Here is an 8922-nt window from a genome sequence, read left to right as displayed (position 1 = left end):
ATTAGCTCTTTCACTAAAGCAGATTCGTTGCTACAGTTATGTAGAGATTATTGTACACTGTACAGCTTTGTAGCAAGTAGAAACTTCCGCGTTCTTTAGCGGCTCCCTCCCAGAGATTGTTTTAATCACACATGCTCTGCTTCTCTCTGGATGTTACAGCCTGATGTTTTCTGTCATTTTGGTAGATCATGTAATGGGTTGAATAGAGGCATTTTAGTTAAGAAGGTACAATGTATGAATCCCAGGACTAGATTAAAAACAAATGGTAGTTCTAATGTCTCTGAAAGTGATCATGCATTTTGAATTCCTAATTCGAATGAGAGGCCATGATATATATCCACCTGCAGTTGTGTCTGCCTGCAGTTGAAGGAAAGCAATCATTTCATGCAGGCCTTTTACTGCAATGTGTTTCTGATAAACCTCTTTTCATTTGAAACACTACCTCCAGTTGCCACATACAGACATCACGAATATTGAATTTTGTTGTTTTGTGTAATTCACCGCAAAATTTCTAATCTTCATCATTTCATTATTGTCAATGCTAAACTACTTGTTGCACTTAATAGAAAATATGACGCTAATCAGAACATCACTTTCGAGGTAGAAATAAGTGAAGTTGTAACTATCATATTAGGCTCAGTGTGTATCTAAAAAGAGAAGGTCATTTCACATTCTTAACACTTGCTATCATTTTGAAATTTTTTAATGCAAGTGAACAGTACTTTGAAAGCTGTTGCTACAGTAAACTTGTGTGTTTTTCAAGAACATAAAATATTTCAATTTGGCAGGAATATAGGAAGCTAATGCTTACATTGTTTTATGTATCAGTACTAGTACTGTGTCACTCTATAGTCCTAAAGCTTCTATATGTTAGATAAGTGGCCCAGAATAATGAAAAAATAAAATAATTAAATTGAAATCAAGATGATCAGGAAAAGTGTAAGGGGGAATATGTGTGTGTGTGTGTGTGTGTGTGTGTGTGTGTATGTAAATTTGCAACAAAATCATTGAGAAAAGCAATTCTAAAAATGGAAACGTGAAAATTGCTTCCTTTGGGAAAACTGCTTCACACCTTTTACAGAGTATAAATAATTCTTCAACTTTTTAATCATAAGAATTGTCTCTTTCTAGCTAACAAATAGAAGTGAAGATACTATTTCCAGCTTCTAACCCAGCAGAGTAAATTTAATGAGCCTCATCCCTGTGTTCCTGTGATATCTTTTTTCCTTCTCTGAGGCTAACTGAAAGTCTAGGTGTTAACAGATCATCAAATCTGCCTTGTATGGAATTGGGTGCTGTTCAGTGAATAAACACGTGCTATGTTCCATCTTAGGGGCAAAACACTTCCCAGATAGAATGGGTCGCCTGTGTCAGCGGCATCATGAATGTAAAGCTCCTGACATCAGAAGTGGGATTAATAGGAGAGTCTTTTCTCTAAGTAGGGAAAATGACATCTGAAATTCCTATCTTTGCATGTTATATGAAAATGTGCTTCTATTAATATAAAAATGAAATAACGAGGTAGACATGAAAGCGTAGCTTGAATAGTCTGTAGCTTCTGCAGTGAAGAGGTATAGTCTTTCCCAGTTTTGAATCCAGGTGGGTTTTGAGATTGACTTTCACCAATAGCATGTGGTAAATTGGCATAGTCTCAGTTCCAGAACTTCGGTTTTTGCTACCGACCGTAGGGGAGCAAAGACTGGATTTCACGAGGAGAACAGGGATCTTCAGAAAGGTGGGAGCAGGTTCGGCGGCGACAGTCAGAAACCACACAGCACTGAGTAGTGAAGGTAGTAGCTGCTGCAATTTTATTTCTAACTCTAGATGTATATATACTAGTTTCAAGGGCACACTTCAAGAGTGATTCCAGTCACAGGCAGGCATGAGAAAGATAGACAATAGTACTGTGAAAGCTAAGACCACAAGGTCAAGGTGAGACCACACCTATATACAATCACAAAAGCTAAGACCACTAAGTCAAGGTAAGACCACACCTATACGCAGTCAGAAGGGGAAGTTTGTAAAACAAAGGACTGGCTTCAGCATGTCACCTTCAGGATCACCTTCAGGACTTCACAGTCCGGGGCTCAGGGTCAGCACTTTGGCCGCCCGTCCTCTTGTGCCCCAACACCTCCCCATCTCTAGGAACATCTAATTGTTCCTAACCTTTCCTGGGCCCAGAATACAATTCCACAGATAATGAACAAATAGTAATAAAGACAAAATAGAACAGAATTACAAATGAACCCAATGTCCCCAAACTGCAGGCAGAGAGGCCAGCTATTCTCTTCACGGCTGACTTTGCATGCGGTGTGTGCCAACGACCTCCAGGAGGCTTAACCCCGCGGGGACGATACCTCGGGTCTGGTTTCTGCCAGGTGACCGGCATTGTCACGCAGACTCCACTGCAGTGGTCGTGGCAGGTTTTGAGATTCTTTGCATCATCCGCTCACAGAGTGTTTCCTTAGATCACCACAGAAGAAAGCTGGTCGAGAGTGCTGAGGTTGACAGGCTGTTAAAGAGGCTGGGGTGTTGTGGTCAACAGCTAGCTTTCAGGCCAGGCAAGCAGTCACTGATACTAGATTGGATCTTCTAACCCAGAAGGGCTTCCAGGTTAGACAGTCTGACTTGCCACATAGCGAACAAAATAATATAAAATGATAAAGTACTACGTTTTAGGCCATAGCATTGTTATGTAGCAATAGATAAGTGAAGCAAATGGGTTATTAGATGAAGTTAGAGGTCATCATTCTGGGCATGATAGTGCATGTCTGGAATCCTAGCATTTTGAGAGCCCAACGCAGGAGAATCACAAGTTTGAGCCCAGCCTGGTGATTTAGCACTCAACAAGGCCATTTCAGAAAAGAAAAAAAATAAATTAAATTGTAAAAAGGGTTGGAGGTGTATCTCAGGACAAAACCCCAATAGACCCCCCTAAAATTAAAGGTTATCTGTCAGGATTCCTTTAAGTGGCTTAATAGATAATTGTAACAATATCAACAATAATTTCTTAGTTTTAGTAAATATGTATTACCTTACATGCACAAGAATAGGTAATGTTTTCTGAGTATACCCTCCAAGATGTGTGACTGATGATAATAGCAGTCACTTTTATTTATTGTTTTTTTGTCTATAATTTGTAATTTCATAAATAAAATTACTTTGATATTATTATGGTAAAGCATTTTGGTGGTTCAGTGTTGCAAGTTTTATCACATATATAGAATAGTGTAACTACTAATGCCAGAAGAATACAGAACAGTTCTGTCGCGAGCCGGATTGCCTTGGGCAACTCGGTCTGCGACTACAGGGGCCTGAACTGGCGACGCGTGAGCAAAGAGGCACACACTTGATACACAAGGAGTTTACTTTAGTTCCTCATCTCCGGATCTCTACCCCGCTCTCTCTCCCGGAAGGGGTGGCAATATATATACCATAATGCAACCAATCAGCATACAGAGAACAGATTATTACCTTATAAGGATACATCAAACACCCACGGGAACATATCATGTGATCTACAGGAAAAGTAAACCTAATACAAAATGGCTTCATAGGCTATATCATAAAATGGCAGAGGGGTGGATCTATGGTTCTCCACAAGTTCCATTTACCCAAAAGTGTAGTTTATGCCAGTCCTTTATGCTTATAAACCCATCTCTGTGTGCTGGAAATTACCAATTTTCAAACACAATAATTATGTATTTGCAAGAATAGTTTTTAGGTAGAATCACACGGCGTCATTTTAAGTCATTTCTTTTACATTCTGCTTAATGCATTTGAGTAGGTATCATCCAAGTTTCTTTGTCAACATTTCTTTTTATAGTTGAGCAGTATTCCACTGTGGATGTGGTAAGTACAGTTTCCGAATCCTTTCTTTCTATTCGTGGTGTTAGCTTTAGTCTAATCCTGTGAGTATTCAAAGGCAGCTACAAACATTTGCATACAGGGTATTGTGTGAATGTGAGCTTTTGTTTCTCTCTGGCAAGTGCCAAGGAGTTAGTATGCTGGGTCTGGGTCGTATGGTAAGTGCATTTTTAACTTTATAAGAAACTTCCTAATCATTCTTCAGATTGTCTGTGGCCATAGCACCCTGAATGCACCTGATCTCATCTCTTCTTCAGATTGTCTGTATTGTTTGAAATTCCCACCAGCGTGTTCTCACACAATTCTCTCACAAGTCACTCTGCAACTTTGATACAATTCGGTACAGTTAATATTATTTTAATGTAACCATGCCAGTAGGTATTTAGTAGCATCTAGTCATGGTTTTAATTTTTATTACTCTAATGGCTAATGGTGTTGTGTTGAACTTCTTTCTTATACTCATTTTTCTTATGCTTACTCTCTTCAGTGGTAGATATGTTGAAGACTTTGGTTCATTTCTGTTTTTTGTTCCTTTCATAGGAGAAGCTATAGTAAAGTGGTCATGTAGAACACAATTAAAATAGTGTGACAGCTCCCTGCAAAAATGGTTCCAATAACCCTTATTGTCTAATAGTCACACCATTATTTGTTATCTCTCACGCTGTAAAATGCACATTGTTTTGTGGCCTCATAGTATATTGTATGTAACTTACAACATTTGGTTGTAAAAATAAATAAATAATTAAAAGAAACCAGAGATAATGCTAGGTATGTTTTAGTGAGTAACCTGTTTTCTGTAGAGAGGCAAACATTAAATATTTAGGATTTATGGTTCGCATATAGTCTCTCTGGCATATTTTTTGAAGTTAGCAGAGTTTTACTGGAAATATAAGGAAGAATAGCTCCTGAATTTCCAGGAGCACTCATATGTGGATGGCCCTCTGTAGCATGTTTTATTTTTGTAAGAATTTTGAATGTAAAAGTAACTTTTAGCTTATTTGTGTATGCTCAAAAGTACTGATCCATGTATAAAGTGAAGATAGAACATTCCAGAAACTTTTCTTGTGCCGTTTCCCCAAATTTTTGCCTTTATTTTGCTTCCTCGGTAATTTCTATTTGCCTTGGTGTCCCCTGTTTTGAGTTTGTAGTCAGAAAGCTGAGTCTTTATTTACCATGTCCTTCCAGATACTTTTCCAATTGATGGTACATATGGGGTCAAGCATCAAAACAGAAAGAAAATAAAAATAAGAAACAGAATCTTTACTTCTGAAATCACGGTTCTATTGACTGAAGAGGAGCTTCCTCTGCATCATAGTGTTGGGTTGCATGGGTGTGTTTCATCTATAGTTAACAGCATGGAATTCCTGAAAGGTGGGTTTGGGAAAAGCCAACAAACAAATGGCATGAGCACAGGGGTATATTTCCAGCCTCTGTGAGTGTTATGAGTTCCTTTCTTCATGGATTGAACCAGAACTGTAAGACTGGAAGATTTTAGCTGGAGATATTCTTTCCCTATCTTTCTCTCTACCTCCCTCCTCCCTCCCTCTGTCCTACCCTCTCTTTCTCCCTATCCTTCTTCCCTCTCCCTTCCCCTCTCCTCCCTCTCTTCAACTAAACCTCCACCATCACTCCAACATGCCCATTTCTGATGTGTTGCATTCTGCCAAGAGGAAAAGAAAGTATACTGCTTTCTGTGATGGTGGTATTTCATATTTTGCTCCTCTACCTCGATCTGATGGTTCCTTCTTAATTTCCAAATCCTCACACAACTGTTCCATGCATTCTGTTTAGGTACATAGCTATATTTAGTGGAAGAGACAAAGTGAAGTGTTTATTTCACTCTGAGCCAGAGTCTGGACTCCTTGATAACACGTTTACAGACAAGTTTTCAAATGACAGGCCCTGTGCTAGGTGATTTGTACAGACAATCTCTTTATGTCTGACCTAGGCCAGTGGGGTTGAATATCGATGAAGTATCTGAGTATTTGAGAGACTAAATAATTTACCTATACATGCTTTGCAACTAAGAAGTCTCAGTGCTAAGGTACTTTCAGAGTTTTGAGTTGTAGAGCATAAAGCACTTCCCTGGAAAAACCTCAGCTGAGGCAGTGACTGAAACTAAGAGTGCCATTCTGGATATAGAGAACTTTGTGGGAAAACTTGAAGTGGCAACACTTCAAGAAAATTACATAAGTAATTCTAAAGACCAATTTGCCTCTTTTATTATTTTATTTGAGTGTAGTTCTGTTACCAAAGTCTTTTCAAAGTCAGAGCTGACATTTCCTTCCAGTGAGAAAATGTGCTTTTAGGCATATTAAAGCTAAATGAGTCTGAGGGCCAAAAAAGCTCAACAAAAAAATTTTTATTGAGTTTATTGACACTTTTTAAGTATACAGTATAGTATACTTACATTGGGATCTTGTGCCTTTACATGACAGATCTTGGTTCTCATTTTTTCCCCATACCTCTGTCTTCCCTCAACAAAATTTGGAAATAGAATAGAGGGATGGGAAAAAATAATAAACAGACTTCACTGGTAACCCTCCAGTGTTTTCCAGTGATAGCTTTGCTTTTTGCAGCAAGTACATATGTAAGTCTAAAAAACTTCTGTGTGCATTTTAATAGCCTAAGATTTTGTTTCATTATATGTACGAATGTTAAAAGTTGGTGAAAGTTTTTTTTTTTTGCTGAGTTAATAAATCCATCATCTTCAATTCTTTAAAAGTGTATGAGATTCTCCCAGGCACATTTTACGTTATGTAAAGGCTTAGGGAGGCCCTCAAGTTTGTGATTAACACAAATAGCTGGGCACAATCCTCTACAACTAGCTTTTGCTGAGTGGCTACCTCATTTATTCATTCATCCAGTACCGGGGATAGAACTCAGGACGTTTTACTTGTGAGACAGGCATGGCACCACGGAGCTACAGACCTGGCCCCACCTCATTTTATTTTTGCTGATTAATTAATATGCAACTTAATTGCCAACTTCTGATCCGCTTTTGACTTACAGCCTTACCTTGTCCGATGTCTCACCCATCCTCAACAGTTTCAACACCCTACCAGATCCTGCAGTACTTGACAGCTGTTTTTCTCCCTAATACTTGCATCTCTTGTGAAGCTGGTGGTTTGAAATGAAAGGTGATCTTGCAGAGAAGAGACAAACTTCTTTATAGTCTCAGCAGCACCTCCAGTCAGCCCTTGAATTTTGATTCAAGGTGACTGCTCTTTGTGTTAAATTTCTCATTTTAACATTCTGTTTCAGGAACTGCCAGAACATTCATTTCATCTTTAATATGAATTCAGAAATCCCCAAAGCTTCTCCAGAACCACTGAGGGTTACTAATTAGACTCATTAAAAGTACTGAAAATTAAAAAAAAAAGCAATGTCTTTTATTGTGTCTTTTTCTCCAAGACTCCTTTGCTACAGTACTTTATTAAAGAATGTGCTATGTTTTCAGCACTTCTCGCTGAAACATTGGATCACAGAGTGTTGGTTCATTAAACATCTTGTCAGTACGACTGGATTAGTGTCAGTTCTTCCCCTCTACAACTGCAGCGAGTGTTCTGGTATTCAGGATGCTAAAATATAGTAAAAAAATAGGACCAGCATGCTAATTTTGGACCTGTAAATGGGCTAGAAAAAAGAGCGTAGAAAACTGTGAGACTTTTTTTTATTATCTTAAATAAGAAGAAATAATTCTGTCATTGTATTAGCATTTCCAAAGTTCACACAATGTGAAATTCAGGGGTTTTTGTTGTTGTTGTTGTTCATTTCTGAGTTTTAACATAACAGTAGGTTTAGAACACCCATGAGTTTAACAAACTGCAGCCCCAGGCCAGAGTAATTCTAATAGCCCAAAGAATTTCCTTTGCTGTTCCTGGTGATGAAAATCTTCTACCACCTTAACCCTGGAAACCAGTAACCTATTTCTATTTGGATTGTTTTACTTTTTCATATATATGCAGAACATATTTTTATACAGAATATATATATGAAATAATTTTGCAAATGACTTGAGACTGATATTGTTACAGTATTTGTTAATTTATTTCATTGCCAAAAAGCATTCCATTTTATGTCTTTACCAGAATTTACCAGTTTTGTCACTAGAATCACTTGTGCTATGCCCAGTTTTTGGTGATTATGCATTGCGTGTTGTGGAAATGACAGGTCACAGAAAATTTCCTCACGCTTTTGCTCAAGGAAGGAGAAAAGGATTTAAATACAGCAAGGCTGTTCTTTACAAGATCTACTCTCAGGTAGAAACTGGTTTTCCAGAGCACTGAGATATAACCAGAGCCTGTGGCCTGAGGGTAATTGAAGACCTAACTTCAGCCCCTTTAGCCACCCTGCCCCACTAAGGAAGACAGAGAAATCTGAGAAGCACTGTTCATGTTAGCAGTCCAGAGACAGAAAAAGACTTCATCAGAGAGTGCTGAGTGTTCTCCATCCACCTTCTCGCCTTGCTGAAGCACTATATGGTACGGTTACATTACTGAACTGTATTCTTTAGTCCTGCTGCACTCATTACAATATGCCCACTTTTAAAAAGTAACAACAACAAAAAAATATGAGGCATAGTAAATGGCAAAAAACATACACTGAAGAGATTTAATAAGCCTCAAAATAAGAGTCAGAGATGATAAGAGTGTTGGGATTACCAGTGCAGAAATTTAAAATGAGCTGTGTTTTAGATATTGTGGGTTTCAGTGGAAGAACATACCACACTGAAAACCATGTGAATAACATAAACAGAGATGAAAATCTGAAGAAACTGTAGAGGTAAAACACTAACAGAAGTGTAGAAGCCATTTGATTGACTTATTAATAGACTGGACGCACAGAACAAAGAGTTTGAGGATGTAACAATAGAAAATACAAAACTGAAAAGCAAAGAGAAAAACAAGGCTAGTAAAATCACAACAATGTAACATCATGAGACATGTAGAAAAGTGAAAATGTGTGATAGGCATGAAAAGGAAAAGGAGAGGAAAGAATAGTTGAAACAGACTGAGAATTTGAAAGATCCAGAAGGCTCAGAGAACATCAGAC

Source organism: Fukomys damarensis, unplaced genomic scaffold (assembly GCF_012274545.1).
Source record: "Fukomys damarensis isolate Sample0158 unplaced genomic scaffold, DMR_v1.0_HiC HiC_scaffold_9, whole genome shotgun sequence".
In the NCBI taxonomy this organism is placed as follows: domain Eukaryota; kingdom Metazoa; phylum Chordata; class Mammalia; order Rodentia; family Bathyergidae; genus Fukomys; species Fukomys damarensis.
The sequence above is the reverse complement of the archived record's forward strand: the minus strand, read 5'-3'. Positions refer to the sequence as shown.